Raw genomic sequence first — 21,830 nt, forward strand, 5'->3', positions numbered from 1 at the left:
TAAGTATTCACCGCTCTATCAGCTTTGCACATCCTGAGACTGCAATTTTTCCCCACTCTTTTTCACAAAACTGCTGAAGCTCTGTCACATTGCATGGGGACCGTGAGTGAACAGCTCTTTTCAAATCCAGCCACAAATTCTCAATTGGATTGTTCTGGCCACTCCAGGACATTAACATAGTCGTAGTCATACTTTATTGATCCTGAGGGAAATTGGGTTTCATTACAGTTGCACCAACCGAGAATAGATATAGCAATATAAAACCATAAAAAATTAAATAATAGTATGTAAATTATGCCAGGAGATAAGTCCAGGACCAGCCTATTGGCTCAGGGTGTCTGACCCTCCAAGGGAGGAGTTGTAAAGTTTGATGGCCACAGGCAGGAATGACTTCCTATGACACTCTGTGTTGCATCTCGGTGGAATGAGTCTCTGGCTGAACGTACTCCTGTGCCCAACCAGTACATTATGTAGTGGATGGGAGACATTGTCCAAGATGGCATGCAACTTGGACAGCATTCTCTTTTCAGACACCACCGTCAGAGAGTCCAGTTCCATCCCCACAATATCACTGGCCTTACGAACGAGTTTGTTGATTCTGTTGGTGTCTGCTACCCTCAGCCTTTGCTGTTTTTACTGTTAAAGTTTTACTGTTTAATTTTGTTGTTTTTAAGCCATTCCTGTATAGCTTTGGCTTTATGCTTGGGGTCATTGTCTTGCTGGAAAACAAATCTTCTCCCAAGTCATAGTTCTCTTGCAGACTGCTTTAGGTTTTCCTTCAGGGTTTCCCTGTATTTTACTGCATTCATTTTACCCTCTACATTCACAAGCCTTCCAGGGCCTGCTGCGGTGAAGTATCCCCACAGCATGATGCAGCCACCACATTGCTTCGTGGTAGGTGTGTTTTTGTTGATGTGCCGTGTTTGGCTTATGTCAAACACAGCATGTAGCTTGATGGCCAGAAAGCTAAATTTTGGTTTTATCAGACCATAGAACCTTCTTCCAGCTGCCTTCAGAGTCTCCCTTCTGACAAACTCTAGCCAAGATATCATGTGAGTTTTTTTTTTACAACAGTGGATTCCTCTTTGCCACTCTCCCGTAAAGCTGTGAACAGTGAAGCACCTGGGCAACAGTTGTAGTATGCACAGTCTCTCCCATCTCAGCCACTGAAGCTTGTATCTCCTCCAGAGTTGTCAAAGGTCTCTTGGTGGCCTCTCTCACTAGTCCCCTTCTTGCATGATCACTCAGATTTTGAGACAGCCTGCTCTAGGCAGATTTGCAGCAGCGCCATGTTCTTCCCCTTTGTTGATGATTGTCTTAACTGTACTCCAAAGGATATTCAGTGACTTGGAAACGTTCCTGTATTCATCTCCTGACTTGTGCCTTTCAATAACCTTTTCATAGAGTTGCTTAGAGTGCTCTTTTGTCTTCACGATGTCGTTTTTGCCAGGATACTGACTCACCTGCAGATGGACTTTCCAGGTACTGATGTATTTTTACTACAATTAGTTGAAGCCTCTTGACTGCACACAGGTGATCTCCATTTAACTAATTACATTACTTCCAAAATCAATTGGCTACACCAGAGGTGATTCAGTATGTATATTAAAGGGGGTTGAATACTTATGCAATCAATTATTTTGTGCTTTATACCTGTAATTAATTTAGTTCACTTTGTAGAGATTTGTTTTCACTTTGACACGAAATAGTCGTTTTTTTGTTGATCAGTGTCAAAAAAGCCAAATTAAGTCTACTGATTCAATGTTGTAAAACGATAAAATATGAAAACTTCCAAAGAGGTGAATACTTTTTATAGGCACAATACTGTATATATAAAATTAAGTTAAATATGTAGTGTAAAAGGAGACAAAAATAGTGAGGTTGTGTTCATGATTCATTGTCCATTCAGAAATCTGATGGTGGAGGGAAGAGGCTGTTCCTGAAAGTGTGTGCCTTCAGGCTTCTGTACCTCTTCCTTGATGGGAGCAATGGGAAGAGGGTATGGCTGAATGAAGGGGCTCATTATTGATGGATGCTGCCTTTTTGAAGTATCATCTTTTGTAGGTATTCTGGATGCCGGGGAGGCTAATGCCCATGATGGAGTTGGCTGAATCTGCAACTTTCTGCAGCAGATCCTCTGCAGTGGCCAATCCGTACCAGGTGGTGATGCAGCCAGTTAGAATGCTCTCCGTGGTGGTATGTCTGTAGAAAATTGAGTGTGTATTTAGTGACAAACCAGGTCTCCTCCAACTCCCAATGAAATGTAACTACAAAAATACTCGACAGAGACCACTGCTCTCTGCAGCTTCTCATGACCCTGTGTATTTGAATATTTTCGTATTTGGAATATCTGGTTGGAATATTTTGCTGGATTAACATAACCATCTGTTGATGGAAGCAGGACATGATCATTTTTATAGCACATCCGGTTGACAGATTCGAGCAGACAGGGCTTGTTAGCCATGATTAGCAGGATAAAGAAAACTCTGATCTCAAACCTCCGCTGCCTTGTGGCTTTACCCAATCATGGGGAAGGCTTCAGGAGTAAGCCCTGAATGAAAAATCCAGAGCTGGAGTCCCTGAGGCAGTCCTACACTGCATGCATCACTGACGGGCAACTCCTGCAATTCCGCTGCTGCCGAACTGCATCGGTCTCTGCCATTCCTTTGTATTCATCAGATGTGTGGAGAGGGGAAGGGTGCTACATGGGCAACAGCTTGCTCTCCATATCGTACTGCCCTGGCTTGCATACTACCTTATGTATCACGTATCAACATCTATGGTTGACCGGAACCTACAGAAGACCTCAGTCTACAGGTTAGTGCAGGTTACATCAAAGTGGCTTGGATGAGCAGAGCGTGAGCAAGGGAAAAAAATTCTACAAGATAGGACAGCAGTAAATCAAGGACGGGTGGAGCTGGAATGGACTGCGATACCTCAGTGTGTGGTGAGAACAGCTGAGGGTTTGTGACATGCAGGGGGACTCTGACATTTAAATAACAACTTAGCAATCGGAAGAATTTATCTTCCCCTATCAGATTCCTTCTTCTTCAGATCTTTACCTCTTCCACCTATCACCTCCCTTTGGTTCCCTTCTTCCTTCCCTTTCTCCCATGGTCCACTCTCCACTCTTATCAAATTGTTTCTTATTCAGCCCTTTACCTTTTCACCTATCACCTCCTACCTTCTCACTTCATCCCCCATCCCCACCCACCCACCTTCCCCCTCACCTGGTCTCGCCTATCACCTGCCAGCTTGTACTCCTTCCCCTCCCACTACCATCTTATTCTGGCTTCTTCCTCCTTCCTTTTCAGTCCTAATGAAGGGTCTTGGCCCAAAACATCAACTGTTTATTCCCCTCCATAGATGCTGACTGACCTGCTGAGTTCCTCCAGTACTTTATGTGTGTTCCTCAAGATTTCCACCTGAGTGTGACAGTGGATCAACCATGATGGAATAGAGACGCAGACTTGATGGTTCAATTGGCCTAATTCTGCCCCCATGTCTTATGGCCTGATCTGCAGAATCCCTTGTGTTTAAGCGCTTATAACTTACATTTTCACAAATCACTTTTCCTTTCGGACCACCTTGCAATCTGAGGAAATTAATTCAGCTTAAAATACCAAGTTTGCAATTAAAGCACAAAGAAAGATAAATTGCTCCTGAAAACAAAACAGTGGTCGGAAGCGTGACCTCAGAAATATGGTAATTATTTTAAGAGAGGGTGTAGATGAAAGGAGGAGATTGGAGTGAATAGAAATTAAAAGGTAAGTGATGGTATAAATATCACAAAATATCATTGCAAAGGTCAGCATTTCAAATTGGAGAATGGGCAGTGAAGTAGAAAGGGATTTATATAAACATAAACATCAAAGAAAGATTTAACCTGAGAATGTCAAGTTATGCAATAATATTAGTGAAGGTTGTCTCGTCCATGAAAGCAAGGAGAGGGACAAAAAAACTGGGCTGAAGAGAGGGAAGCTCCTGTACCCATGTTTTCATGACTCACTTTCATCAACCTCAGTTCTGAATGTTATTTGCCTACTTTTATTGTTCGCATGATTTGTTTTATTTCTGCACATTGGGTGTTTGACAGTCATTTTTGTTCAAGGAGTGATGCCTCGAAAAGGTGGAATCCATCATTAAGGGCCCCCATCATCCAGGGCATGTCCTCTTCTCATGGCTACCATCAGGGAGGAGGTACAGGAGCCTGAAGACACTCTCAATGATTCAGGAACAGCTTCTTCCCTTCCACCATCTGATGTCAGAATGGACAATGAACCCATGAACACTACCTCACTGCTTTTTTTTTTGCATTAATTAGGTCTTCAGGTTCTGCTGGTCTTCCATACAACCTTGCCCAGGCCTGCGTCCTGGAGAGTGAAGACTTTCCAGGCGCAGGTCCATGGTCTCACAAGACTAATGGATGCCAAGAAGACTTTGATAATAAATGTACTTTGAACGTTGAGAGTCAAGATGGTATTTATTTAGAAAATAATTCTCGCAAGTAACACTGAAAGGCTAAAACATTCAAAAGATAAAGAAACGCGTTGGAAGGTTTTGATAAAAAAAATTGCAAATGCTGGAATCTAAATATTAACAGTATTTGTTACAGGTACACCAAAACGTAGACTGAAATGCATTATTTGCGTCAACGACCAACACAATCCAAGGAAGGGCTGCAGGCAGCCATAGTTGTCCTGTACCTCCTCCCTGATGGTAGCAACGTGAAGTGGGCATGTCCTGGATGGTAAGGGTCTTTAGTGTCTCACATCAATGTTTTAGAAATGGTTTCTTCCCCACTGTCATCAGATTTCTGAACGTTCTATGAACCCATGTACACTACCTCACTATTCCTCTTTTAAAAAAAAAGAACAATTCCCCACAGGAACAAACTTTTCAGCCCACAGTGCTGTACTGAAGCAAATGAATTAGTAATCAAATGGCTAACTAAACTAATCCCTTTTGCCTGCACAATGGTCATATCTGTACATTGAGGTGGCAGAGTAGCATAGTGGTCAGCACAGTGCTTTACAGTACCAGCAACCCGGGTTCAATTCTCGCCGTTGTCTGTAAGGAGTTTGAACGTTCTCCCTGCAACCACGTGGGTTTCCTCCGGGTGCTCCGGTTTCCTCTCACAGTCCAAAGATGTACCAGTTGGTAGGTTAATTGGTCATTGAGAATTGTCCCGTGATTAGCTAGGGTTAAATTGAGATTGTTTGGTGGCGTGGTTCGAAGGGCCGGAAGCACCAATTCTGTGCTGTATCTCAGTCAATCAATCAATCAGCCATTTTCATCACATTTGTGTGCCTATGTAAACGTTTCTTAAACATCTCTAATGTACAGTATCTGCTTCCAGCAGCACCCCAGGCAGTGCATTGCAGGTACCTACCACTCTTTGGCTATAAAAACATCTCACGTCAAATGCGAAGCATAGATACTCGGTGAAGCGGTCTCCCAATCTACCGATCTAAAAATGGGACCTCCCAGTACGCCTATGTTTTGTCTGCTAGAAAACACATGATCTTCCGGTACACCTATGCTCCAGACATCCCGCCCTGCACAAACTCATTTCAGCGGGGTAGCACCATCAGTTAGCGGGACACTCCCGGGAGAGGTGGGATGTCTGCAATAGAGTAGCTCCTTAGCAGCTAACCAGCTAGTTTAAATAACGTTAGCTATGCTAATGAACAAATGACACCTGTTAAACTCACCTCAACATGTCTTGTACAGTCTTAACCCACCATGGGCAATAGAAAAGTCACTGTTGCAAACAGTGCAGCGAGCAACACTGTCATTATTTTTGACCCCTATTAGGAAGGGGTACACTTTAGTGTCGTCTGGGGTAACGTATGTTTTATATTTTCTTTTCTTGGAACACTCCCCACTCTGACTTTTTTTGGAACTCTCTCACTCTCTCTCTCTCTCTCTCTCTCTCTCGCGCGCTCTCTTGCTCGTGGTCACTCTCACTCGCGCTCGCTGTCTCACGCTCTCTTGCTCTTTCTCGCACATTCTCACACTCACTCTCAAAAAAATCAATTTCCGGGACGTTGTATATAATTTGCGGGCATCAGGGAGCCACTATTAATAGGCGGGAGACTCCTGGAACTTCCGGGAGAGGTGGGATGTCTGATGCTCTGTCTGCCAGAAAAAACACCCCACTTAGTCCAAATTCACCTCTTTCTGTCCAGTCCTGTAGAAGTGTCTTGGCCTGAAATGTCGACACTGTATTCTTTTCTATAGATGCTGTCTGGCCTTCTGACCTGCTGGGTTCATCCAGTATTTTGTGTGTGTTGCTTTGGATTTCCAGCATCTGTATATTTTCTCATGTTCAAGATATTTCAGAGTTTATGCTTCTGACCACTGTTTTCTCTCAGTAATTTGCACTGTTTATTTATTTACTTTTTATTGCAACTTATAGTAACAATTAAATCTTATGCTTTACTGCAGCCACGAAGCAGCAAATTTCACAACATATGTCGGTGAAAATAAACCTGATTCTGGTTCTGATTTGGGAGCTGAAAATGGGCCACTTATGCATCACATAGATCTCAGCCTAACGTTCTTGTGTCTGAGGATGTGGGTTCAAATCCCACTAAAGGTTGCTAAGCAGAACAATCTGCTGGGACGGAGAGACAACTGCAGCAGTGGAACACAGCTTTGTTGACGAGAAGTTAAACCGAGGCCCTATTCACTCTCTCGGGTTCTGTGGCACCATTTCAGAAGAAACAGCAGGAGTACCCTGGCGTTCTGGCCAATATTTACCCTTCATTTGACATGAGTCAAACAGATGGCCCGGTCATTAACACATTCCAGTTACCCGGTGCTTGCTGTGTGGTAATTGTTGCTGTATTTTCAACATCACAACTTCAACGACCCTTCTCGATCACTTCATTGACTGCGGAGAGCTCAGGCGGTCATGGGAAATTTCGTGGAAATGCAGGCTCTTTATAACTTTGTCAGTGTTTAGTCTAGTGCAGTGGAAATATTGGAAAGCCAAAATGTAACTCTTGGCAGATGCCTTTCTCCAGCTGTCTGCTCGTCTGTAGTTCAAACCCTGCCACTGCCACTGTTGTGCTTTACTGGGACTTTAAGCAGGAGCGGGGAGGGAGTTTAGGATGGTTCTTGCCCTGAATTCCATTTTTTATGTTGCCTCCCCCGGACACCCTCAGGGTCGCTCGGCTCGCTGTCGTCTAGGGAAACAGCCCTCGGCCCCGCCAAACTGGGTAATTAGTTTGTGTGGATGCTGTGTGATGTACCCCACCCCGCCCACATAACAGACAATACACCATATACGATTAAATCATTTACAGTTTATAGATATTACTGGAACTAAATAATTAATAGAGAATAAAATATAAAAGGAAAATAAAAGGCGCCACACTTATCAAAGTTCAATCTCTTCCTGCACAAACAGTTGGAGCTCGGGACCCTTCTTCTTCACCCTGCGACCCCTCGGACCACGTTGACCGGCCGCCTGGAACCAACAATGATGGTCGACCAGACGCTCCACACAAGATCGTCTCCGTCTCCTCTCCTCACCAAACCTGGTCCATTCTCTGTCTCTCTCTCTCTCTCTCCCGCCTTCTCCCCCAAAACCCCGCGCATACAAATCTTCCAGATACACCAAAATCATAACAACTATCGCAATTGGCTAATAGCACCCTGATATCTGTATTAACCCAAGCAAATGTCTAGCTAGAGACTTCCTCTGCATTTAACATAACAAAGAAGCATTCCCCAGTATAACATAACAAAGAAGCCATTTTAATTAGCCTACACAGTAAAAGACGAAACCCCCTTACATTTATTTATTAAAACATAGAACATAGGAGAGTACAGCTCTGGAACAGGCCATTCAGCCCACAATGATGTGCTGAACCAGCTAAAAAGCAAATCAAAAACATCCAAACATTAATCCCTCCTACCTACACCATGTCCATATCCCTCCATCTTCTTTACATCTTTGTGCCTATCCAAACATTTCTTAAAAGCCTCTAATGTATTTGCCTCCACCATCATACCAGGCAGTGCATTCCAGGCATTCATCACACCCTGAGAGGAAAAAAACTTAACCCTCACATCCCTTTTGAACCTATCCCTTATTGCCCTCAATGCATGTCCTCTAGTACTTAGAGTGTAGGCACGTGGCCAAGTGGTTAAGGCATTGGACTAGTGACCTGAAGGTCATGAGTTCGAGCCCCAGCCGAGGGAACGTGTTGTGTCCTTGAGCAAGGAACTTAATCACACAGTGCTCTACGACAACACTGGTGCCAAGCTGTATGGGTCCTAATGCCCTTCCCTTGGACAACATTGGTGTCATGGAGAGGGGAGACTTGCAGCATGGGCAACTGCTGGTCTTCCATACAACCTTGCCCAGGCCTGCACCCTGGAGAATGAAGACTTTCCAGGCGCAGATCCATGGTCTCGCAAGACTAACGGATGCCTCTAGTACTCAGACATGTCAGCCTTGGGAAACTGATACTCTCTATTCACCTATGTCTTTCATAATCTTATAAACCTCTATCCGGTCTCCGCTCAGCCCCTGGCACTCCAGAGAAAACAACCCAAGTTTATCCAGACTTTCGTGATTGCAAAATGCCCTCCAAACCAGGCAGCATCCTGGAAAAGATGCTCCATGTAGTGCTCTGTGTTCTTAATAGCATGCTTAGGATAGAGAAGGGTCGTGACAGAGTAAATGAGGGGGCACTAGTTCAACTGGGAGTCGGCATGGCAACCAGACATAAAGGTTTTACTGGGCAAAAGGTGCTGTAGTCTGAGGATTTGTTGGGGCAGCTCACTACAGTCGCCACACTTCCAGCGTCAACAGAGCACACTCACAACGTATTAACCCTAACCCGTACATCTTTGGAATGTGGGAGGAAAGTGGAGCACCTGGGGCAAACCAACGTGGTCACAGGGACAACATAGAAACTCTTTACAGACAGCGGTAAGGGCAATTGATAAGGCGGAAGCGCACAGTCAGCTTGCCAAGGAACTATAAACTAGATTTAAAGTGAGAGGGGAAGTGGTTAAAAGGGACCTGAGGGGCAACTGCTTCACAGAGAGGGTGATGCATTCATTGGATAAGCTGCCGATATAAGTTTTTCAGGCAGATACAATCCCTAGGCCCTCCATTGGTTGGGGTTGACCATGCGTGTTGCATACTAGCTGTCTACGTTTGATAAACAAGCCAGTTCATATGCCGAGGCAATACGATATGGAGAGCAAGCTGTTGCCCATACAGCAGGCTCCCCCACTCCACGCAGCTGATTAACCCAAAGAAACGCAGGGACCAATACTGTTTGTCGCAGGAATTGCCAATCAGTGTTGAACTCAATATAGGATTGTTTCAGTATAGGAATTCCATCTCCAGACTTTTCCTTGGGGATTACTCCCAAATTCTTCCCCACGAGTGAGTATTTCTTCTCCTAGATGAGCTGCCAACCACGGCTGACGAGCCCTTTCTGCCCAGAGTGACTGGATTTAAAGGTCCAGTAACCCGCCTTTGCCCTTCTCCTATTGTTCTGGTGGGCTTCGTAGCTAAGCCACATGTGAAGGCCAGGAGCTGGACTTGGTTTTCAGAGTTTATTAAAGTAAAGGCATCCGTTAGTCTTGCGAGACCATGGATCTGCGCCTGGAAAGTCTTCACTCTCCTGGATGCAGGCTTGGGCAAGGTTGCATGGAAGACCAGCAGTTACCCATGCTGCAAGTCTCCCCTCTCCATGACACCAATGTTGTCCAAGGGAAGGGCATTAGGACCCATACAGCTTGGCACCAGTGTCGTCGCAGAGCAATGTGTGATTAAGTGCCTTGCTCAAGGACACAACACGCTGCCTTGGCTGGGGCTCAAACTCACGACCTTCAGGTCGCTAGTCCAATGCCTTAACCACTTGGCCACATGCCCACCAGAGGTTATTATAGATGCACAATATTGGGAGCACTTAATAGGTAGTGGGAGCTTGTCCCCATTATTTCCCCTGGCTATAACACAGAACAGAACACTATAGCTCAGTACAGGCCCTTTGATCCATGATGCTGTGCCGAACTTGTAATCCGCTCCAAGATCAATCTAATCCTTCCCTCCCACGTAGCCCCCCATTTTATTATCATCCACGTGCCTGCCTAAGAGTCTCTTAAATGTCCCTAATGACCACCCCTAACAGGGCAGCAGTTATACTGAGTTATTAAATAAGAATTACTTTTGAGTCTCCCCATAACATTCCAAACAGATAAGTCATGGAGTTATACACGATAGAAATAGGCCCTTCAGCCCACGGAATCCATACTAGCCATGAACCACCCATTTTTTTTCCTTTACATTTATTTCAACCCAGCCATGATTATATCCCTCATCTGTGCCTAAAGAACAATTTACAGTGGCAAATTAACCCACCAGTTTGAATTATATTTTATGAACACAGTATTTGTGGTAGTACATTGTTTTATATGCTGTGTATGATATATGTTTTGTGGGTGCACCATAGTCCAGAGGAACATTGCTTCATTTGGTTGTATATATGTACAGTCTAATGACAATAAACTTGAACTTTAACAGTTTGGGCCTTCGGGAGATGAGATTATATGAAACCAGTCCTGGATTATCCTCCAGTTTCACACTTCACTCCAGGAAACAATCATCAGTTTAACCTTTGCACCACAGCTTCCAGACTTGCACTGACCTCCGACCCCAGTAACCCATATCCTGGTACAGTGTATGTGACTAAATAGCCCACCTTGCTCTGGGTAGCCTCAAACTTGGTAGCATGAATATTAATTTCTCCTTCCAGTGAAAAAATTTCCTACCCCCTCCCTCCTCCTTCTATTCACCACACTGACCTCTTACCTCTTCTCAGCTGCCTATCACTTCCTGGGTCCCCTCCTGCTTCCCTTACTCTCCTCTCCTAACTAGTTCCTTCCTCTCCAGCCCCTTATCTTTCCAATCCACCTGGCTTTACCTGACACCTTCCAGCTGTCCTCTTTCCCCTCTCCCCATCTTTTTTGTTCCAGCACCTTCCCTCTTCCTTTCCAGTCCTGAAGAAGGGTGTTGCCCTGAAATGCTGACTGTTTATTCATTTCCATAGATGCTGCCTGACCTGCTGATTTCCTCCAGTACTTTGTGTGTGTTGCTTTTGTCTGCGTACAGTATATCTGTTAATCTGCATTGCCAATCTGGTAAGTATAACCATACCTTAATTCAAAATTCATTGAATAGTAAGCACTTTGAATCAGCACAAAAAGGAAGTAACAGGTACTTCTGAAATGCAGGTTGATGTTTCTATAACTTTTAAGTCCACAGAACAGTAGGCCATAAGATGAAAGAGCAGAATTAGTCCATTCAGCCCATCCAGTCAGCTCTGCTATTCCATCATGACTTATTTATTATCCCTCTCAACCTCATTCTCCTGTCTTTTCCCCATAACCTTTGACATCTTGACTAATCAAGAGCCTATCAACCTCAGCTTTAAGTATACCCAATGACGTGGCCTCCACAGGAACCTGTGGCAATGAATTCCACAGACTCACCACCCTCTGGCTAAAGAGATTCAGTTCTCAAGGGATATCATTCAATTGAGGCTGTGACCCCTGGTCCCTAAGTCCCTGCCCCTGCATTGATGGAAATATCCTCTCCACATCCACGCTATCTAGGCCTTCCGATATTCGATAAGTTTAGTACAATCTCTCCTGATTCTTCTAAACTCCAGTGACTACAGGCCCAGAGCCATCAAACGCTCCATGTTAACCCTTTCATTTCCAGGATTATTCTTGTGAATCTCCTCTGGACCCTCTCCAATATCAGCATATCCTTCCTTAGACTGAAGTCATAGAATCACAGAGTTGTAGAAAATTGCAGCACAGAAACAGGCCCTTCAACCCTCCTAGTCTGTGATGAACCACTTAAACTGCCCTACTCAGGTAGCAGGATGGATATACGTCTCTACCAAAGGAGGTGTAAGGCGCTTCTTAACTCTGCTAGCCAGCAGGTCACCCCTGGCCAAGGTGTAGCTCTGCTTAGTACCCACCCCCACCCCATGCTGATTTCATGACCACTGACACCAGGCAGACAATCTCTGAAGAATACTGATAGTAGCTGAGGTCACCCATCTTGTAAAGACACTGCCCAGAAGTAAGCAATGGCAAATCAGTTCTGTAGAAAAATCTGCGAAGAACTATTGTGGTCATGGAAAAACCATGATTGCCCACATGGCACGCAATGAATGAATGAGTCCCATCAAGCTGTCACTGAATACAAGAATCTTGTTTCAAAGGATTAAAGGGATGGCTCAAATTAAAACAGGGAAGGCTCATAAAATTAACATGTGCATCTTCCCTATTTTATATTTAATATGCTAGAACCACTAAGCAGTAAATATTGAATTCATAATGTTTTTAGAGCTTTATTGAAACATCTTCAGAGCTTCATTTAGAGCTTCATTTTAAACATCTAGAAATATATTTTCAGCCAAAAGGACATTTAGGTACTAATAATTAAAAATTTCCACCATCCGTACGATGGATTTTGTAAGCAACAACCCAGCAAATTATCTATTACAGGATTTAAGTGCAAGTATTGTAAACAATTAGATCTAGTTTGGCTGTTTATTTGCATATTGATTTAACCACCACATTCTGTGATTAAAATGAGTAATTATTTTGTTAACATCTTCTGGCTTCAGATTTTTAATCACTAACAAGTCACCTTCCTTACCAGTTTCCTAAATTAAACTTGAGCCATTTTTGTGTCATAGATCCATATTTACTATCGCTGACATACTGTATGTCGTGAAATTTGTTGTTTTGCGGCAGCAGTATATTGCAGTACATAAACTATACTGTTAGTTACAATAAGAATTTCTATAAGTAATTATAGTATTGAATGTTGAAATTCCATGACAGAGTGGATGTGGAGAGGATGTTTCCTATGGTGGGAGAGTCTAAGACCAGAGGACACAGCCTCAGAATAGAGGGGCGTTATTTTAGAATGGAGATGCAAAGAAAAAGCATTTCAGGATGTACATTGTATACATTTCTCTGACAATAAACGTACCTTTGAAACCTTTGAGGAGGAATTTCTTTAGCCAGAAGGTAGTGAATCTGTGGACTTCATTGCCAAAGGTGGCTGTCGAAGCCAAGTCTTTGGGTATATTTAAGTTAGAGGTTGATAGATTCTTGATTAATCTGGCATGAAGGGATACGGGGAGAAGGCAGGAGATTAGACCTGAGAGGGAAATGGATCAGCCATGACGAAATGGGGAGCACACTCAATGGGCCAAATGGCCTAATTCTGCTCTTATATCTTATGGTCTTAAGATAAAAAAACTAATAAATAGTGTAAAAGAGGAATAATGAGGTAGTGTACATAGATTCATGGACCTTTCAGAAATCTAATGGCAGAGGGGAAGAAGCTGTTCCCGAAACATTGAGTGTGGGCCTTCAGGCTCCTTAGCTCCTCCTTGATGGCAGCAATGACAAGGTTTGCCCAGGAGTATCCTACAGCCTTCTTCTTCTTAAGGAATATCCTCAGGATCAAGAATAGAATCAGGACCAGCATACAAGTATTAGGAACATGGAATAGAGAACACAACATCACAGTACAGGCCCTTTGGCCCACAGTTTTGTGTTGGCACTTTTGAGTTAGTAATACCATTCTAATCTTTCCCTCCTACATAGCCCTTCATTTTATAGAACTGCAACATTACCTCATGCCTCTTGAACTCAATCCCTGACAAATGAAGACCAAAACACCATTCACCTTCTTAACCATCTTATCAACTTGCATAGCAATTTTGAGAAATCCACGGACGTGGACCCCAAGGTTCCTTTGTTCCTCCACTCTGCTAAGAATCCTACCGTTACCCCTGTATTCTGCAAGATCCAATGTGATGGAGCTTCGCATAGCACCAACAGGCTTCCTTGCAACACTTAATTCCCTTAATAATAACTTAATTTAACACTTAAACGAGGCTTGATAAGGCATTGGTCAGGCCACGCTTGGAGTACTGTGAGCAGGATTGGGCCCATTATCTAAGAAAAGATGTGCTGGCATTGGAGAGGGTCCAGAGGTGGTTTATGAGAATAATCCTGGGAATGAAAGGTTAATGGATGAGGAGAATTTGATGGGACTGGGCCTATAGATTTGCGGGCCAAAGGGCCTGTATTGTGTTGTAGGTTTTCTATTATATTTGCTGGAGTTTAGGAGGATGAGGGGGATCTCAGTTAATCCTATTGAATATTGAAAGGACAAGATAGAGTGGATGTGGAGAAGGCATTTCCTATAGTGTGGGAAGTCTAGGACCAGAGGGCACAGCCTCAGAATAGGAGAATGTCCCTTTAGAACAGAGATTGGGAGGAATTTCTTTAGCCAGAGGGTCGTGAATCTGTAGAATTCATTGCAGAGACAGCTGTGGAGGCCAAGTCATCACGTATATTTAAAACTTAGGTTGATAGGTTCTTGATTAGTAAGGGTGTCAAAGATTATGAGAGAAGGCAGGAGAAGGAGGTTGAGAAGGATAATAAATGACTGAATAGTGGAGCAGACATAATGGGCAAGATGGCCTAATTCTGCTCTTAAATCTTATAGTCTTATAGAATGGCAGAATAGACTTGATGGGCTGAATGGCCTAATTCTGCTCTTGTCCCTTATTTCAGCAGTATAACATGAGTTATAAAGCTCCAGACATTGCTGATAAGTTTATCTAGCTTCAAAATTAACTTCACAGATATGAAACCTTGCACTTACTTCAGAAACTTGCTGAATTTGCATATTAATTGCATATTAAGCTCTTCACAGAATCTAGGTTCATTTTCAATTGTTTAAGTATCTTTCCAAAAAATGTAATAATAGTTGATACAACACCCATAAACCTCTGTGGGTCAAGAAATGTCAAATTAAACTGTTCAATCACATTCCTGCGTGATTCCTGCACATTACTGATTTTGAAAAAAATAAGTTTTTATTATTTTCTCTATGCTCCCACTTTAATCCATCTTTTAGTTGTTTTTTCATAACCTACTTGGGAAATTAGAAAATTGGTTTGTTAGCTATGTGAGTTATGACCCAAAAAAAAAATGGCTGGAGTCGCTTAGCACTTCAGTGCAAGTGTGCTTATTAGGTGCATTAAAGATCAAACTTACAAAGTTAGCAAAAGTAATGAAAAGAAAACTGCCAATATTTGCAAAAAGATATTGACCAGAAAACACAAATATAGCTCCATACTCTTTGACCAGTGTGAACTCCTGGCAGCCCCAATCTCTCCCTCACACTGAGAGCAATGAGCCCTGTTCATTAGATACCAGGTACCATCTTTAAGTACCCACAAATTTAACGTGAGACAACACATGAATTAGAATATGATGCACCCCACAACGTAGTTACAATCATATTATAAAAAAAGGAAGTATCTACCTTAATTAAATACAGTATTCAAACAACATATACGCATTTACATATTCCATTACTAACGAAATGGAATATTCCATAGTGTATGCTGAGGAGGGTACCGTAAAGCCAATCTGGCCACATCAGCTTGGTTTAGGACCCATTAGGAGAATGTACCGGGGAAGACATTGAAGTGTGTATACTTGGCACAATGACAGCAGGATGACAAGGCAACATTTGTCTGTGAGTGTGAGAAGTGCGTTTATCAAGAGGCCTCCATCACAGGTTTATTGATATCTCACATGCTGAGTTGGAGTGAAAAATGTTGTTTTGCATGCTGTCTATACGGATCGTTTCATCACATCGGTACATTGAGGTAGTACAAAGGAAAAGCATAACTGAATGTGGACTGAAGTATTGCAGAGAAGGTGGTGCAAGACCATGATGGGATGAATTGTGATGTCATTCCTGCCCTGGGAAAAAGTCTCTGGTGATCCAGACATCTTATACACCTTTATTAAGTCACATCTCATCCAAAGAGAAAGCACTAGCTCACTCAACCTATCCCCATAAAACACAATCTCTAATCTTCTTGTACTAGGGCACCATTTCATAATCTTATAACAATGAGGTAGAAGTTGTCTTTGAGCCTGATGTTTTCAGGCTTTGCTATCATCTGCCCGATGAGAGAGGGAGTGTCCGGGGTGGGTAGTCTCTTTGATTACGCTGGCTCTTGTATTATGACAGTAAGAATAATATAATTGTCTTGTTTCCTTCAAATTCTCCCCATTGGTTATTTTACTTCACCATTCTTAAATCTGATTGGCAAGCAGAAAGGTTCCAACCAATAAAAGGAAGCAGATGTTATTTTCTCTCTATACATGTAGTAGTCAATCACTTTATTTGTTATCTTCTGTACCTAATAAAGTGACCATTGAGTGTATGTTCATGGTCTTCTGCTGCTGTAGCCCATCCACTTCAAGGTTCAACATGTTGTGCATTCAGAGATGCTCTTCTGCACACCACTCTTGTAACGCGTGGTTATCTGAGTTACCGTTGCCTTCCTCTCAGCTTGAACCAGTCTGGCCATTCTCCTCTGATCTTTCTCATTAACAAGGCATTTTCATTCACAAAACTGCTGCTCACTGGATGTTTTTATTTTTTTGCTTCATTCTCTGTAAGCTCTTTCGGTTCGTTCTTTCATTCTATACCATGTCGTATGACATGGGTGATCATGGTCTTTCTGTGACCATGATTGTTCTTGGAAAATTCTTCTGCAGAAGTGATTTTCCATTTCCTTCTTTTGGGCAATGTCTTTACAAGACGGGTGACCCCAGCCATTATTAATACTCTTCAGAGATTGTCTGCCTGGCGTCAGTGATCACATAACTAGGACTTGTTATACACCAGCCGCTCATACAACCATCCATCACCTGCTCCCATGGCTTCATGTGACCCTGCCTGGGGGCTAAACAGGCGCTACGCCTTGTCCAAGGGTGACCTGCGGACTACCAGAGGGAAGAAGCACCTTACACCTTCATAGATAGAGATGTATCGCTGCCCTGCCACCCAAAGTCTAGAGACTACTGTGTGTGAAAATCCCAGGAGATCATCAGTTCCTGAGATACTCAAACTACCCTGTCTGGCACCAACAATCATTCCACAATCAAAATCATTTAGATTGCATTTCTTCCCCATTCTGATGTTTGGTCTGAACAACAACTGAACCTCTTGACTGTATGTGCATGCTTTTATGCATTGACTAGCTGATCAGATATTAGTATTAACAAGTAGATGTATAGATGTACCCAATAAAGTGGCTGTTGTGTGTATTCGGCAGGATGTTCCAAAGGCTGTGCGCTTAATGAAAAATATTTTGACCAAAGGTACAAGGTAGAACAAAGCATAAACAAGCCTCTACTAATAAATATTTAGCATGGATTTCAAAAGGAAGTATTATGCTTGAACAATCCTATTGAAAGATATGAGGGGTTAAACAAGAGAGCAGATAATGGGGACACAATCAATGTAAGTTATCCAGACTTTTAAAAGGCCTTTGATAAAATACTGCATATGAGTCTAATAAATAATGTTTGGGGATGCAGAGGCAAAGGGTAATAAGCTGAATATAAACACAAGGGATTCAGCATATGCTGGAAATGCAGAGCAATGCACACAAAATGCCGTAGGAACTTAACAGATCAGGCATAATCGTTGGAGAGGAATAAAGAGTCAATATTTTAGGCCAAGACCCTTCACCAGGACTGGAAATGAAGAGGTATAATGCCAGAACAAGAAGAAGGGGGTGGGGCGGGGGAAGAGGAAGGAGCACAATCTAGAACGTGATAGGTGAAGCCAGGTGGGGGGGGGGGAGGCAGGATGAAGTTGAATCTGGGAAGCGATAGGTGGAAAAGGTAAAGAGAGTGGACCATAGGAGGAAGGAAAGGAGGAGGGGCAAGTTAGAAGAAGAGGTAAAAGGGGTACTCAAGTGGGGAACTGAAGAAGAGGGAATGATGAGGGGGGAGGTGAAATTACTAGAAGCTGGAGAAATCAACGTGCATGCCATCAGGTTGGAGGCTACTCAGGCGGAGTATAAGGTATTGTTCCTCCAACTTGAAATTGGCCTCATCATCGCTGATGGGGGAGCCATATATCAACATGTTGGAACAGGAATAGGGATTGGATTTAACTTGGTTGACCACAGGGAAATTCTGCTTTCTGCAGACGGAGCTGAGGTGCTTGACAAAGTGGTCTGTCAATTTACTTCAGATCTCAGCAGTGTCAAGTAGGCCTCATTGGGAGCACTGGATACAGTAGATGACCCCAAGAGATTGGAAAGTGAAGTGTTTCCTCACATGATAGGACTGTTGGAGGCCCGGTATGAGGGGGATGGCGCGAGACTGAACTGCTTGCTAGCTGGAAGCAGAGACTAGGAGTGAACAGTTCACATCATTCACAGTGGAACCCATTTTGTGGTGATGTTCCAGGAGACACAAGAGACTACAGATGCAAGAAACTGTAACAAAAAGCCAAACTACTGGAGGAAGTCAGGGAGTTGAGCAGCATCTATGGTTTCAGTTTAAGATGGTGCTGTTGGCTGGTGGCCAACGAAACAAGAAAAACAACGAAACACTTTGTTTGTCACACATTTTCTGGTAAACAGTCATCCAAGCAATCCTTAATGGTTGGGAGGCTGTTTGAGATGAAGCTACCTGAGTTTTTAACAGCTTTTTCCAATTCTGGACTTTGGAGCCTTCATGCCAGATGGTAATGCAACCATCAGAATGCTGTCCACGGTACACCCTTCATTCCACCCAGAAAATGCAGGACCTTCACTCCATCTATAAAAAGCAGGATTCACTGATGGCCAACCATTTAAATATCTACCTGTCAGTCCATGGCCACCTCTATTGCCACATTGAGGACACTCTCAGGATGGAGGAGCAAAACCTCTGATTGCTTCTGGATAGCATCCGACTTGATGCACGAACGTCAATTTCTCTAACTTCTGGTAATCATTCCCTTCTCCCTCTTCTCTCTTTCCATTCCCCACTCTGGCTCCCCTCTTACCTCTCTCCCTCTCCTCACCTCGCTCTAGTGCCCCTCCTCCTTCCCTTTCTCCCATAGTCCACTGTTCTCTTCTATAGGATTCTGTCTCTCCAGGGCTTTATCTTTTTCACCTATCGCCCTCCTGCTCCTTACTTCATCCCCCTCTACCGGCCACCTGGCTTCACTTATCACCTATGTCTACTCCTTCCCCTCACCTATCCTTCTTATTTGGGCATCTTCCCTGTTCCTTGCCTGTCCTGATGAAGGGTCTCGGCGCAAAACATCAACTGTTTATTCATTTCCATAGATGCCGTCTGACCTGCTGAGTTCCGCCAGTATTGTGTGTGTGTGTGTGTGTCTGCAGACTCTCTTGTGTTTACATCTGTAGAAATTTGCTGGAGTCCTTGAAATGGGTACAAAGTCATTGCAAAGGAGAGACAGACAGGCACTTGGAGAGAGAGCAGACACTATGAGTGTTCAGAGCATAGACGGAGAATAAAAAGAGATGTCCACAAAAAAAAGTCCTTAAAATAACATAGTTATTGCAGAACATCCTCACAGCCAAGTAAAATAATTAGAAAGCACTCAGCCATTCAAACTTTGCATTACATAAACCTTGGTATTGTAGCATGGTCACTCCTGAATAACTTAGAATATATTTTCCCATTAAGTTTAAATAGGCTGAATCTTTTTTTTTGGAAAACAGAAGCCTGATGAGGCTTCATGCAGAGTGCTGTCATATTAATAACAATATCTCTGACAGATTGAAAATGTAATTTAAGACATTTCTTTGAGGACATTCAATGAGAAAAAAAATCCCATCATTACAGCAAGAACTGGAGCTCTTTTGACAGACTGCATGAACTCAGTCACATTTCTGTGTGCTGCATGATGACTCTGTTGGACGCTTAAATACATTCCACACTTTACCCGGTGATCAGTGAGATCTCAATCACACTGCGTACCAGGATTGTCAGAGTCACAGAGCAGTACAGCACTGAATTAGGTGCCTCAGCCCTTCTAGTCCACGCCAAACCGTAATTCTGCCAAGAATTAGTATGATAAATGCTAGCATCTGGGTAATATATCAATCAATGTATATAGGGTATGTTATGTAGTTATATTTATTGTGTTTTTATAATTATTGACTTCTTTAACCTGTTGTGTTTTTTTGTGCTGCATCGGATCTGGAGTAATGATTACTTTGTTTTAGATACACAGAAACATAGAAAACCTACAGCACAATACAGGCCCTTCGGCCCACAAAGCTGTGCCGAACATGTCCTTACCTTAGAAATTACCTAGGGTTACCCATAGCCCTCTATTTTTCTAAGTTCCATGTACCTGTCCAGGAGTCTCTTAAAAGACCCTATCGTATCCGCCTCCACCACTGTCGCTGGCAGCCCATTCCACGCACTCACCACTCTCTGCATAAAAAACTTACCCCTGACATCTCCTCTGTACCTACTTCCAAGCACCTTAAACCTGTGTCCTCTTGTGCTAGTCATTCCAGCTCCTTTGCACTTGTAGACGAGAAATGGCATTAAACACTTGAAAGAAGGCTGCATTCTCCCGCCATCACCCATCATCAAGGACCTTCACCACCCAGGCTGTGATCTCTTCTCACTGCTGCCATCAGGAAGCAGTTACAGGAGCCTCAGGACCCACACCACTGGGTTCAGGAACAGTTATTACCCTTCAACCACCAGGCTCCTGAACCAGTGTGGATAACTTCACTCACCTCGACACTGAACTGATTCCACAACCTATGGACTCATTTTCAAAGACTCTACAACTCATTTTGTCAGTATTATTTATTTATTAATATTATTATTATTATACAGTACTCTGCAAAAGTCTTGGGTACAAAAATATAGCTAGGGTTCTAAGATATTTGGTGACATATGTGAGTAACGATAAACCTGATTCAGATCCGGGTCTCTATTGTGGAATGGGAGTGGGAAGGGGGCAGGGAGAGGGGAATCATGGTTGGGAAAAGGGGGAGGGAGAGGGGAGGGGTTGGGAAGCACCAGAGAGACATTGTAATGATCAATAAATCAATCGTTAGGAATCAAATGAGCTTGCCTGGTGTCTCAGGGCAGAGTATGCCTGCGCCCACACCACGAACCTCTCCAGCCCTGGGAAATCCTTCTCTGCCACCTGTCCCACACCCCTCCCGCGGCACTCCACCATCACTTCTACCAGATTAACAAACTTGTTCTCCCCTCCAATGACAAGTACAGTACTGTGCAAATGCCTTAGGCATCCTAGCTATATATAAGACCAGAAGACCATAAGCTATTTAGCCTATCGAGTCTGTTTTCTCCTTTCATCATGGCTGATCCATTTTTCCTCTCGGCCCCAGTCTCCTGCCTTTCCCTCATATCCCTTCACGCCCTGACCAATCAAGAATCTATCAACCTCTGCCTTAAATATACACACACAAGAAATGCTGGTGAACGCAGCAGGCCAGGCAGCGTCTATAGGAAGAGGTACAGTCGACGTTTCGGGCCGAGACCCTTCGTCAGGACACATTGACAGGAAACGTCGACTGTACCTCTTCCAATAGATGCTGCCTGGCCTGCATTTTTTGTGTGTATTGCTTGAATTTCCAGTATCTGCAGATTTCCTCGTGTTTGCGTCCTTAAATATACACAATGAGTTACCCTCCACAGATGCCTGCGGCAACGAATTCCTTAGATTCACCACTCTCTGGCTAAAGAAATTCCTCCTCACCTCCATTCTAAAAGTATTCCCCTCTATTCTGATGCTGAGTCCTCTGGTTCTAGACTCCTCCACCATAATAATCTTCTCCACAATCTCTCTGTTGAGGACTGTCAATATTCGATAGCTTTCAATGATCATTTCTGTCTCGGACTTTTGCACAGTACTGTATTTACAT

The sequence above is a fragment of the Mobula birostris genome, chromosome 12 (genome assembly GCF_030028105.1).
Source record: "Mobula birostris isolate sMobBir1 chromosome 12, sMobBir1.hap1, whole genome shotgun sequence".
Taxonomy (NCBI): domain Eukaryota; kingdom Metazoa; phylum Chordata; class Chondrichthyes; order Myliobatiformes; family Myliobatidae; genus Mobula; species Mobula birostris.